The 12,929-nt window shown below is 41.5% G+C and overlaps 1 protein-coding gene across 1 annotated transcript in view; it reads left to right on the forward strand.

Annotated features, from left to right (window-relative positions):
• The window catches only part of ANKH (ANKH inorganic pyrophosphate transport regulator), a 100,858-nt gene that overhangs the window by 1,203 nt on the left and 86,726 nt on the right, over positions 1-12,929 (forward strand). The window lies entirely within an intron of this gene.

Here is a 12,929-nt window from a genome sequence, read left to right on the forward strand (position 1 = left end):
GCACGGCGGGAGGAGCGCGGCATCCCGCGGGGAGCCGCTCCGCGCCCGCCGGGCAGGGGAACCTCCGGCTGCACCCCTGCCCCCGCCGGCGTTCCGTGCGCCCCGGCACTGCTGCAGTTCTGTGTTGGTGACCTAAGGCTGTCCCCTGGCATGGGCACCGACGAGATAGCCCGGCGCATGAGAACCCGCCGTCAGCCTGTCTCCCTGACATGCAGCCGCCCCATTTCGTCCTCCCAATCCCCGCTTGCTGCGTTTGCACTGAGAAAATGTTCAGGGCTTGACTCCCCTGGCCGAGCTAGTGCTCGTTTGCCCCTGCACTGGGGGGGAATCTCTCTCTCACGTTTTGGTATTTATGACAATCCAGGCCCTGTCTTGTGTTAGGCTGCACTATATGGGACCTGTCATTACATTTTTAGTAGGATGGCACACACTACTACTTACTTGCAAGTGTTAAGCTGGGCAGCCACACTAAATATTGCACCCCAAATAGCTTCATCCTTGTCCTAAGTTGCACAGTTTGGCTAAGAAGAATAGACACTTGTGCCTGTGCTTCTTGAGAAAACATATCAGAAAAATTAGTGGGTACTTTCAAGCATTTGTAAAGAAGAAAGTGAAAGGAAAAATACTACAGTGGGAAAAAATAGCTGACATTAACCATATGTTTGTCATGGCTGTGTCAATTGCATTTTGATTCCTAGTCCTTTAAATAAACTGCAGTACTAAAAAATACAATTCCATCCTTGTCTAACATCTATGTGCTTTCCTACTAAGTCAGTCTTCTTTAAAACATACTGGGGGAGGGAGGGGGGAGAGGGAAGGGAAATCTAAGTATAGAAATGACAAAGGAAAATGAGATTTAAGTGCTAATAACTATGCCATGTTAATAACATATAGTAGAAGTTAAATTGAAAGCAGTGCACTCAGCAAACTGAGTATGACAGGTGCATTCATATGGTTTGCTTCGTACAAGGTCAGTTCAATTCAAGGTAAATGTCAGCCTATAAAAAAACATCCTCATGGCTTCAGTGTGCTCTGAACCAGGATTTCAAAATTTGCAAGAGATTTTATAAGCGAGGGTCCTTCTGTCTGGCTGGGTACCAGTGACACAGGAGGGATGTTAATCTGTGAATGCTACATGTAAACACTTTAACAACTTTGACAGTGTTAGGGACACAAATATCTTAGAAAATGTGTTTTGTTTGATAGCCAAGTCATAGGATTTGATTTTCAGGGGAGTTGAGTTTATCCCTTGACTCAGATGGCTGCCCGGGGAGATATTTAATTGAAAAGGGAGAAATCCAGCCTGCTAGAACTCTAGCTTCTCTCAGGAGCAGAAACTGAAAAGATAGTTTTTCTTACCAGCCTACATGGAAATCAGGAAACTGAAGGAGGGACAAAACCACTCCATGTCTGAAGGGTTCATCAGACAAAAGGACAGTGATTTTATTTTCCTCTATGTAATACATGAAGTTACTTTTGCACTTGTATGATGTTGCTGTTGGACTTGAGAGACTGAAAGTACATTGACTTGCTGAGCCAGTCACCTTTCTGCTTTACATTTTCAAAAAAATGCAATAATTTTAACGTGAGGGATGGAAGCAACATAGAAGAATGGGTGTGCCAACAAATAGCTCTGCAAAGGCTGCAGTACCCCCTCCTTTGAATGTATACTGCAGATAACACAGATTTTTAAGAATGATAAGGGAAGGAAAATTTGCATGAAGGAATATTACTTGCTCTGGACAATACTGTAAAAGAGACAGGAGAACTGCAGGTTAGAAGTGAGAGATGACTGTAAAAAATTAAGGAGAGAATGGACCTTGCCTGACGAGGGAAGAAGAGATGTATAAGAAATGCTGTAAATCATAAACCCTTTTGATGTGTGGTGCTCATACATTGCTCCCTCAGGTGAGGAGAGTATTTGCAAGTGGATCATTCAAAGCAGAGCCTTCTTAGCAAAACCTTATACTATTAGATACCTCAGACTGAAAAGTGAGAAGCAAAGAGAATCACATCTTTTTTTTTTCTTATTACCTTGAGAGGCTTTTCTGGTGTCGAGTAGTTGTAGTCAATAGCAAACATCACTAGAAAATTACCAGATCCCTGGTATGCAGCTGCCTCTAGGTTTCTTGCTAGGTTAAGGGAAATTTACAGTAAGATTATGTTTGCAGGACATAGGTTAAGGCTGTCACCATTGCCCCATATAAGATGCTTGGCATGGCAAGTCTGTTTAATTTACAGGAAGTAAAAAATGCTGGCGCAGTGCTTAAGAACTAATAAGCTCAGCTCCTGAAGTCACTTTCAGAACTGCTACAGCCAGTGAAGAGCCTCCTGTTGACCCTGGACTCTAATCCAACAATGCCTTAGGACAAGACTATATTACAGAGTTACTCCAATCTAGTGAGCTGACCTCAGTTCTTCACCTCATAAATTCTCTCAGACAAATACCTGAATTTTTTTCCTCTACTTAAAAAAGTAGTCCTGATGCATAACCAGGTAAATTACCAGAATATTAGAGAAATAAACCATTTCTAACTTACCTTCTTGATTTCCTTCTGCAACCCAATTCCAGTTTATTAACAGTGCTATATGGCTTTTATGAAATTAAATACTACATACCTTTCTTCTTAAAAGTATGGCCTTCAGGAAAATAGTCCCAAATATTTTGGCTAAATGTTCCTCCTCCACTCAAGTCTGTGTCTCTGTGTGTCAGTAACATGTGTGTTCATGTGCATGCATCTATATAAATCTTTTTCTCCAGGTATATCCATGCGCTCATAAATATACACAACACAGCATTTTCATCCGAAGAGTTTAACACCACCAGAAGAGAGACGGTCTCTTGAATTCTGCCGTTGAGAGGAGCTTTCAACTCTCAACGTCTTGCTCTGAGATTCACAATAATTACTGTTGTATTTAGAGCTCAGTCATTGGAAAGCAAAGTTTGCATGAAAAGTTCTGTCTCCCTTGGAAAATGTTGGATGTACTTGCTTAGAAATAAATAAATACATGGCTGCCATGTGATGGAGAGCAACACAACCTCAAACAACTCAGCATTGAGTTAACAGCATTGCTACTCCGTGGGCTCAAAAATCCATCACCACCCACATTAGTTTTCCTTTTAACACAGTTCCAGAGCTGCTGACATATATTCTGGTGGCCTGACTTGTAACATAAATGTGTATTTGCATCAGCATTTTTACAAAGGGGGAAAGCTGAGGTGGGCATGAATTCACTAACTTTGTCAGAAGCACAGACTCAGCCGTAGGCAGCGCTAAATACAGTTTGCAGTCGTGGCTGGGAGCTCTCTCTGATGCTCATGGGGTGGCAAAGGCCAGGCAGAGAGCAGTGTTTCAATCTCAAGTTCTGCTTGCAGTAGTCCCTTAATTATCAACGGGAAGGGACACTAGTACGGTTTTTTTGTTTGGGTTTGGTTTTTTTTTAACTTTGTATCTATCATGTAGATACATTAGTTTGTGTCGCTGTCAGTAGTTGTTGGCGGGGCAGTTTAGCATGCCAGCATAATTTATGTGTGCATCCACGGTGTTCAGTGGCTTGTATGGCCTTGGAAACTAAAACTGAGCAAGCACAGCCCTGCTGCCTCTTTTTCCAAAAGGCACTCAGGTACTCTGGTCCCTGCAGAGAACTTGCCATACATTGCCCACGTTGTAGTGTTTGAGATCCAACAGACAGGCCATAAAGGAAATGCTAAGTGTTTTGGATTCCAAATTATTTTGCAGTAATTGCTGTTTTTTCTTGTATTTGATTGGGGTTTTTTTGGACTGTTGTTTTGTTTTGGTTTGGTTTTTTGGGGTTTTTTTTTTAAAGTTGCCAGAAAAGGAGAACAAGTCATGAATAATGTATCAAAAAGAATTAGTGAGCTTATTGTCTGCCCATGCCATTTGCAAACTTAGTAGGGGGTTAAACATTTTGATTAATGCCTTATGAAGCTTGGTTTTGGGGTAAGCATTATTGTCTGGACGTTCAAAACAAGTAATGGGAGAGTTCACATTCCCAGCTGTTCACCAGGGATTTGTGCCAAGTTGTGTAACCTTTCCATGGCATAGTTTCCCTGCCTTTGAAGTGTGCCTAGACACCTACCTGTATGTAGATGTAATGAAAATTCATGTGTCAGAAGCACTCTGAATGACGAGATGAAAGGTGCTGTATGAGTGCAAAGTACTCCTGTTATTGATGTTGTAAGAGGTCAGGGACTTGTTTCAATTGTGTAGGACTTTAGTACCATATAAACAAGAAAGCTAACAGCGTCCTATAATGGGTGTACAACATGACTGTATATTATTACCACAACCACATTATTAATAGGGTAGGCTGATGGAAATGTCCTATTTATTTTAAATGAATGTGAACTACACAGCTTTTAAAATTAAATTTAGATTAAGTTATGTTGAAGATGGAAACATACACAGAGTATACTATCAACAGAATTTTTTTGTTGTTATTATTTTCCATAGCATTATTTTGAAGTAGTTTCTATTGCAGAATTCACAAGCCAAATGCTCAGGGAAATAGCTAGGAATGACCACTGAAGTATATCTAACTTTCCTGTTTAGAGTGAGCAAATCCAAGTGAGACTGTCTATGAAGGATTAGAAACCAAACCACGCACACAAGAAGTAGTAACTTTCAGGATCTATACCTCAGTGCTGTGTCCAGAGACTTTTTTGTAAGCAGTGCAGCTTTACTTCCCTGTGCATGCCAGCATGAGCCTTCCAGCCCTGTCTCCTAAATGGTCATCTGCCAGGCTCTGGGGGTTTTCACACCAGTGCTAGATGGGCTCTAGACCACGTGGACAGCTCTTGAGACTGCCCAAGAGATTAATTAGGCTTATATGTCAGTGTTAGTGCAGCGGGCATTACGCACCAGGCATTGCATTCACTGCTCACGCAGAGCGTTTGCTGGCATTTCACAGCAAGCAGTGCATGCTGAGATCTGGGAAGAAGTCAAAGATCTCATGAAGCATTTGCAGATAAAAGCCAAATCTCAACAAAGCGCTAATGTTCTTAGAGGTGACAAAGACTTACTCCTGGCAACTAAACCAATATCTATTTGAATTTTATAGCACGCAAGGTACAAAATAAACAGGTTTTGAAGAGCACTGGGGCTATAACCACTGGAGATTTCACATGGTACTAGAAATTATGAGAATGAACCTGCACTACTAATGAACTGTCCATTCCCTGCAGTGCTCCATGTTGCCATACTGTAAAATACATAATCTTGAGCTAGGACCTATTTTGCTTAATTTGTCAGTACCTTCCCCTTTTTTATCCTGCTCTCTGCTTCCTTCACAAAACCATCCAGTTCCCTGCCTCCCAACTCCCGTGGCTATGTCAGCTCGGCACTAAGGACTTCTCTGGACTTTCTTATGCTTCAGTGTTAAAAGCAGGCAGGTTTTGTACTTGATGATAACCATTAAGCATGTCTGAAGGCATTTGCTATCTACAGAGCAGGTAGAGAGAGCTTATTTCCAGGACATGTTGGAAGAGGGGGGGGGATGGGGGCGTGGGGGACAGCAACTCCATACAGCACCAACCAGCCAATTTAATGAAGTAAATTAATTAATCTCAAAACTGTAAGTTCAGATTATATTTGCCCACCAGGTTGCTGGAAAATAAAAATGTGAGGTATGTGGGGTGGAAATTATTCTCCCTACCAGATGTCTAACTTATGCAGTGGGAGACAAGGAACATTTACAACTTTGCCAAGCAGTCGCAGTTCCCAGTCTCCAGGCTGGAGGGCCCTCACTGGAGATACTCCAGTCATAATATCTTTTGATATCCACTGAAAAAGGTGCATTGGGTAACCAAATACTTCTCATGCTTATTTCAGAGATAGGCAAATTGGCTTCTCCTCCCTATGCCAGTGAAAATCTAGAAGACTAAGACAGCATCACAAATTGAAATCAGGTGTTGAAAATACCCCAAGTCTAATTTTAAACCATGGGTTCAAAACTGAAATTTTGAAATGGGTTTGAAACACTGTATTCTACATCATGTTGAGAAATCCCTGAAGTAAAACTTTCGGATGTGAAGTGGCCTGACCATTTGCTTTGTTTTGGGGCTTTACTTGTTTATTTCTTTTTGCTGCCTTTTTCCAAAGCTGAGGAAGCTGATTTCTCTTCACATTTGCTTTGGTCTGAACTGAATTCTTTTTAATCATTGCTCATTTTGCTGCTGCCTGAAGAAGTTGGTTGTATACAAAGGCTTATATGACATAGCCAATCTTATGACTAAAGATAAAGTGTCTTTTTATATTCAAAGGAGGTATACACTCAAGGCTCTAGCTCTGGAAGTGCAGATTCTATCTGTTCCTATCTTGATCTTAGACAAGACATTTCTCCTTGTGTGAGTTTCGTCAGTTCTAAAATTGTGATGTGTTTCACAAGGCAGTTACAAAGTATATTCCTTCATATTTGTAAAACATGGATGTAAGTTGTTGCATAAATAGAAAATTTAAATATATCTGCCAGCTCATGCAGAAAACTCCATGCATAAAACTGAGCAATGTCAAACAGATTTTGCTTTGCAGCTACTTTGAGAAATCTGTGATGTTTTTAAATAACAGATATTACTGCTGAGCTCAATTCCAGTTTAAATGACATATCAGAACAAGCATTTCTTTAAAAAATATGGGTAATTTGTTACTATCTTATATTTTAACAAGCTAATTTAATCAGCCATTGCAACCTCATGCTCTTTGTATTTGGAAACCTATGGATTTGGGGGTGAAGGAAACAGGAATGTTAATATGCAATTAGATCATCAGATTGCACTTCTTTCTGCTTGCTTGATTTTCTACTGACGTGATACTGCTGTAGCTATGGCTTTAGACACCACCACTGTCTTTTCAGATAACCATTAGATAGAGAATTAAAAAAGAATCACCATAAGAGATGTAAATGGCCTGTGCAGTTTGGTGTCTGAAACAGCAAAGCTCTGCAGTTTTCCCATGTTCTGCCTCCTTCATGGTATCACCTCTCTTTCAGATTTTCCACAGGATGTCACTACCTTGGTATAGAGTTTTTCTGCATGTGCACTTTTTCTTGATGAGTTCCCTCCCAATATAATTCAGAATAAAAGAGCCTCTGTGAAACATTGACTAAGAACAATTCCAGGTGTAAATAAGCATTTTGTTCCAAAGAGAGCTGAAGTAGAGCATTGTTACTTGTAATAGTATAGTTGATTTCCACAGCCTTTGCAAGAGCATTCTAAAAAAGGACAAAGGAAAAATACTGGAGAGTAAGGAGCAGTTTGTTGAAAAATAAGTGCCACAAGGGCATGAAATCTCAAGTGCCATTTTAATTATTTTCCCAAAGATGATGCAAAAATTTCACTGTTCCTGTTTTGGCTGGAGTGTTACTGTTGGAGAAAGGGTGGTCACTGTTGCCCAACACAGTTTGCTTTACTGATGTAGTGGTTCAGCAAGAGTTCAGCTTTTTGTGTGGGAAATGAATAAACTGCAATACACTACTTATTTTCAAACGTTTTGCTTCACATAGTATTTCTGCATTGTTAAGGCAGTTTTTTTCAACCCTTTTCAATTTTTACAGCCCAGAAAATTTTCAGTGGAGTGCAGAGAAAATTCACATGCATAGGAGCGGGAGAGCATACATGGTTTTATATTTCTTCATTACCTGTTTCCAACTCTTTGTAAGCATTCCCTAAGGTACAGGGTTCTGTGAGGCTGAAAGCTCACTGAACCAAAACATGTGCCAGTCTGTTTGCTGACAAATACATTTGAAAGGCTTTTGGCTGGGAGATGGCCTTTTTACCCAGTGTTTTGCACTTAAGTGTGTGAATGAAGTCAGATGCACGGTGCACCTGAACTTTAATATTCTGGCATGAAGAATGCAGTGGTGCCTGTCAGCTGGGACTGATGTTTTTCCTTCATCAAGTCAGATGTGCAGCTTGTGTAGTTATAAGTGATGCAACCACATAACCCAATGTTCTTCCCTTGTTTTTTTAAAGGTGATGTTTGACATCTGCTTTCCTCAAAATGCAGGGTTTATGTCTAGATTTTATTTGTCTCTTTTTCCTGTTCACTCCCTACTCACCTCTCCTTCCTTCTCCTGCATACCAGTGACCAATGTCTTATTTTTGTAACCTCTGTGTTGGTATGCAATAACTGCTATCCCTGTAGCTATGGATAGTTAAGGTGAGGTAGCTTCTGATCCACCCCTGGCATCTTCACTCCTCAAGACAAAAGCTTTCCTTGCCACAGCATACTAATGTACTCCTAGAATTTGGCAGCCTTTGATCTCAAATCTGCTGTCCTGCAGATGGAAGACAGATATTTGAACAAGTCCATCATTTCCATTTCCTCTGTCAGCATCTTACCAATTAAAAAACCTTCAGGCCATTTGAAAAGAAAATGAATTGTTAGCAGCATCTTGGAGTGGGAAGACACTTCACATTTTTGGTTCTGTTGAGAGGGGAAAAAAATGTCAGTTACACAAGAGGAAAGATTATAGCAGTGAAGCATTTATAGCTTGGACGGAAAGGGGAGTTTGATAACCATCTGCAGTTGTATGAACTGTGGTGTGGTCATGAAGGAGAGGAAAGGGGAAATGAGGTTGGCTAGGTCACTGCTGTGGAGAAAAATGTGGGCAGGAGTGGTGAGAAAGACTGGGGTGATAAACACAGTTTAAAGTGAAAAGATTTCCAGATTGTTTTCCAATTAAAAAGCGGAGGATTTTCCCTCTCACACTTTAGTTCCTTCTAAAATGTGGCACAAAGAGTGCTGACCTTCAGACAGCATTGGGTGGTGGTGGTAGTGGTTGTGTTTTACATAGGCTCACATTCAGTGGGTTACCAAAAAAAAAGACTGTTGTGATCACTGTAAAGTGATCACATGATGGATCAAACCTGAAGACCACATTTTCAGAGCTTGAGAACCACATCCTCCTCAAAGGCATTCAGTGCGCTCTAGAAGGGCACTGTAATTATGGGCTCTTACTAAGGTGAAGTGTAAAAAACCTGCAACTCAGAGGTGAGGAATTTCCTCTATTAAATAATCGGTGGTCATGATACAGTTTTCTCACAGCACCCTGTTTTTCACATGCTGCCTCCCATATTCAGCATACAGAGAGCATTTGCTGGGGGGATAAACAGAGCTACCTAGCTAGTAGAAGTATTGACTGTGAATCCTTATCTTGTTCCTTTTAGAAGCATTCACTGGAGGCAGCGTGCCCTTTGCTACCCGAGTGAGCAATACACTGTGTTAGGGTCTCCTGGCAGAGCTGAGGGGAAAAAAATTCCAAACAAAATGAGCTTACCAAAATGCAGGAACCTTTCCAGTATGAGAGAAATAGAGTGTTGAAATGTCCTCAGTGTGGAAATAAGGGAGATCTTAACTCTGCTTTTTAGCTGGAGGCTTGCTGAGTTTTTTTAAAGGCATAAGCTTTTGTGAGACAAGTCATGGCAAGCACAGGGGAGGTTTCAGTCCTGTGGTCCCATATGGTGTATGCCCACAGCCCTCTACCCTTTCTTGACCTTCCTCATTTACCCTTTCTTACTGTCTTTCCAGTTCAGTTCTTCAGGTCCTTTTCTTGGTTGTCCCATGGGTGCTGGAGTATATCAGTCACACAGACATCTCTGTGGCTTTGTTGCCAGACTGGAGCTGCAGTGCAGCACCTCTTCCTGATTGCTACCAGGGAGCCCATCCATTCTGCCCTCACCCTGCTACTGGCTTGGGTAATTTATTCTGTCAGTCCATTCCCCTTTCTCCTCCACTGTGGCATTTTGGAGATGACTTTGAACATTCGAATTATTTGCAACCCACTCAGCCCAAGAGGCCAGCTAAGAGGATGAGTTCAAACCAGCCACCAACTCTCCCCAACAGAAGTGGAAATGCCAGGTAATGTACTTGACTTCTCTGGCCATTTTTCTCTGCACTTAGTAGCACATAACAGCTGGTAATATGGGCCTCCAAATTTAGTGTGACAGCACTGTCAGCTTCCCCTGTAGTTATGTTGGGTCATAACTATTTTGGAATCTTAAGCATTCACTTTAAAAGGGGAGGAAAATCCAAACCGCACAACATTTTTCAGCACATTAAAACTCCAAAGGCAGTCATCCACTGAAAGCTTTTTTTGACACAGGTAAACACATTTTTCACATGCTTCTTTAAGACACACATGCATGTGTACGTGGTGTGCTGTGAGCAGGAGACTGCCCTTATAGGAGAATTATACACTGAGTGGTGCTAAAGTACTGTCTTGATTTCTACTGACTTATATCCAAGACTAAATAAATGGGTGAGGAAATAAGGAGATGGGCTGTAACTGCTCATGCGCCTGATTTGTTGCTTATAGTTTGAGCCATCTCTGGTTACATGTTGCATGTGCAAATGCTGTTTTGTATTTGAATTAATGGTTTTGTGCATGGATTTTAACTTCTCAAAATGTGATCTTGAGAGCAGTCCTGATCACTTCACCACTGTTCTTTATATACTTGTGGGCAGTCATTTTGCTTCAGAGTGTTTTATTTCAAAGCATGAAAGCATGACGACCTTTCAGCATTCAGAGTCTTGTTCTTATATGAGCTTTCTGAGATGCAGTCAACGGTCTGCTGGTTAGGACATGCTCCAGCATTGTAACAGTCTTGGGAAGAGCTTTCGTCAGCAATGCCTTCTGGATCTAATATATAAGTAGTGTGTGTTTTTTCTGTTAATACTGTGCAGAAGCCAGTGTTTCTTTCTTTAAGTAAATTCACAATAAATCACAGCAGGTATCTTACTTGACATTTTCTTATTCCAGGCTTGACCTGTTGGTGAGCTTTGAGTCGCTGTCCAGAAAAGGCCAGTGTCATTTAGGGCTAGCTTTTCCAAATCACAGCATGCCATTCTTGTCAGCTGCAAGCTCCTACCACTTTGTGGGTGGTTGCATCACTGAGGAGAAAATAGCTAACGAAGGCACAATCATTGCCTCGGGACTTTGCCAAGGAAACCTCATGTGAAGTTACATATTTGTGACTTTGAGCTCCAAGGGTTTGGTCATGCTTGCACTAAACTGCAGATGTGGGGTCTGTTGTATTCAGTGTGCATCCAGAGATTTGGAAGGGGAAATGAGTGGTAGGAAAGAGGGGTTTAGATCAAGCTGTCTGAAAGGAAAAGGTCTGACATCCTTGGCTTTAGAAATACTGCCACATTCCAGAAGTCCTGGGTCATGAAAGCTTTTCACTGCACCAGAAGGGCTGAAATCAAAGCGACTGCAGGGCCATAATTTCATCACTAATATCTTGCTGCATAACACACTAGAAACTTTTTCCTCTGTCATTCTGCTGAAAGTCTAAAGTAGACAAAGGAGGCATGCCAGTGCAAGTTTAGTTCAATGAGAAGGCCGGCAGATTCTGTATTGAGAGCATCATTGAAAAGAATGTTAAATCAATAGTTGTCCAGCTGGTGATAAAGGATAACCTGCGCTTAACCGTAGAAATAAATAGAGGAAAAAATATGACTCGCTAATATCCTTGACCTTTTTTCAAGAACAGAGAATAGTAGCAGCACATGAAACCATTAGATGTGAATACAGTCTCTTGAGAAGTCTGAGTATGGAGTGCTATGACAAGAAATAAGCAAATTGGCTGGACAGGGAAGTGATTCTGTCTGCAGCCAGAAGAACAAAGAATACTTGAGCTTGTTGTTTTGGGTTTTTCACTCTTAACACACTTATAGCATTAGGGAACCCTAAGCACTGTTCTGCTTTTCTGTTGACACAGCATAGGGTGAGGGATGCACAGAGAGGTTGGAACAATTACAAGAAAGGATTAGTAGTTTATTTGCAAGAGGTTAGTATTGCAGCTTTTGGGAGTTGGTTTCAAAGGCAACTACAAGCATGAGTGTCTCTTGTTTGCTTTCCTTGAAGAATCGTGCCTCTATAGTCTCTTGACATTTAAAATGAAATACCTCTACGTTTTCCTTCTTTCTGTTTCAACCAGATAAGATTCTGTAACCTCAAATCTTCTGTGTATATCCCTTTGTTTTGCAATTCCTTTGTGAAAGAAAGAAAACAACCATTGAGAAAGAGAGAAACAGGAGATAAAAATAGGGAGCTGCCCTCAATTCAATTCTTTTTTTGTCTTCCACTGAATCCCTGTGTGGCAGTGCAGTGATGCAGCACCATAACCAACAGTCTGGCATCTGCAGCCTGCCAAGCTGATCCCTGAAGGATCAAGCATCATCAATCTCATCTTTTACTTTCTGGTTTTGGCTCTTTGTTTATACATATTTATTTAAGACGGGGAAGTTTTGGTTTCAGCCCTCCTATGCACTGCTCTAGGTGGTGGCCCTGGACAGCTCCTGTCCCTTCACCTTGTCATCCTGCCTCCTATTTACTGCCCTTTTTTTAGTCCACAGTAATCTGTAAGCTTCAAATACCTGCTTGTCTTCTGCCTCCTCTGCTTTTCCTTTCCTGTGCCTGTCCACAGGCTGCCTCCAAGGCACATCCCATTGCTGTTTGCAGACAAGCAGCCCACGGTAAGCACAGCATCAAGGTGCCCACTGCCTGGCCCCAACAGATTCCTTCCTTGCAAACAAGGTGCCTGGTTCAGCAAAAGAAACACTTAATTAAAAATATTCTTTGTATTTGTGGCCTTTAAATGTAGGTCTCACTTCAGCTGATGTACAGGTATTTATCTCATATGAGACAGACAGAATTCAAATGAAGAATGTGAGCTCTGTAAAGCTGCAAGACTTTTTACCTAGCAAAGGGTCCGTGCTTGCCACTCCTTCCTTCAGACATGCAGTTGTGGTACCAGGCTGCACATTAACCAGCTGTACGTGTTCCTCCTTTCACATCCCACCGTGTCAGAGCTAGGTCCAGGTCAGTCTGGTTCTGATACTTTTTCTCTAGGACTGGCATGGTACAATGCTGGCGAGGCACGGCTGTGACTACTACTTCACTACCTG

This window comes from Passer montanus, unplaced genomic scaffold (genome assembly GCF_014805655.1).
Source record: "Passer montanus isolate IOZ18808 unplaced genomic scaffold, ASM1480565v1 scaffold31, whole genome shotgun sequence".
Taxonomy (NCBI): Eukaryota; Metazoa; Chordata; class Aves; order Passeriformes; family Passeridae; genus Passer; species Passer montanus.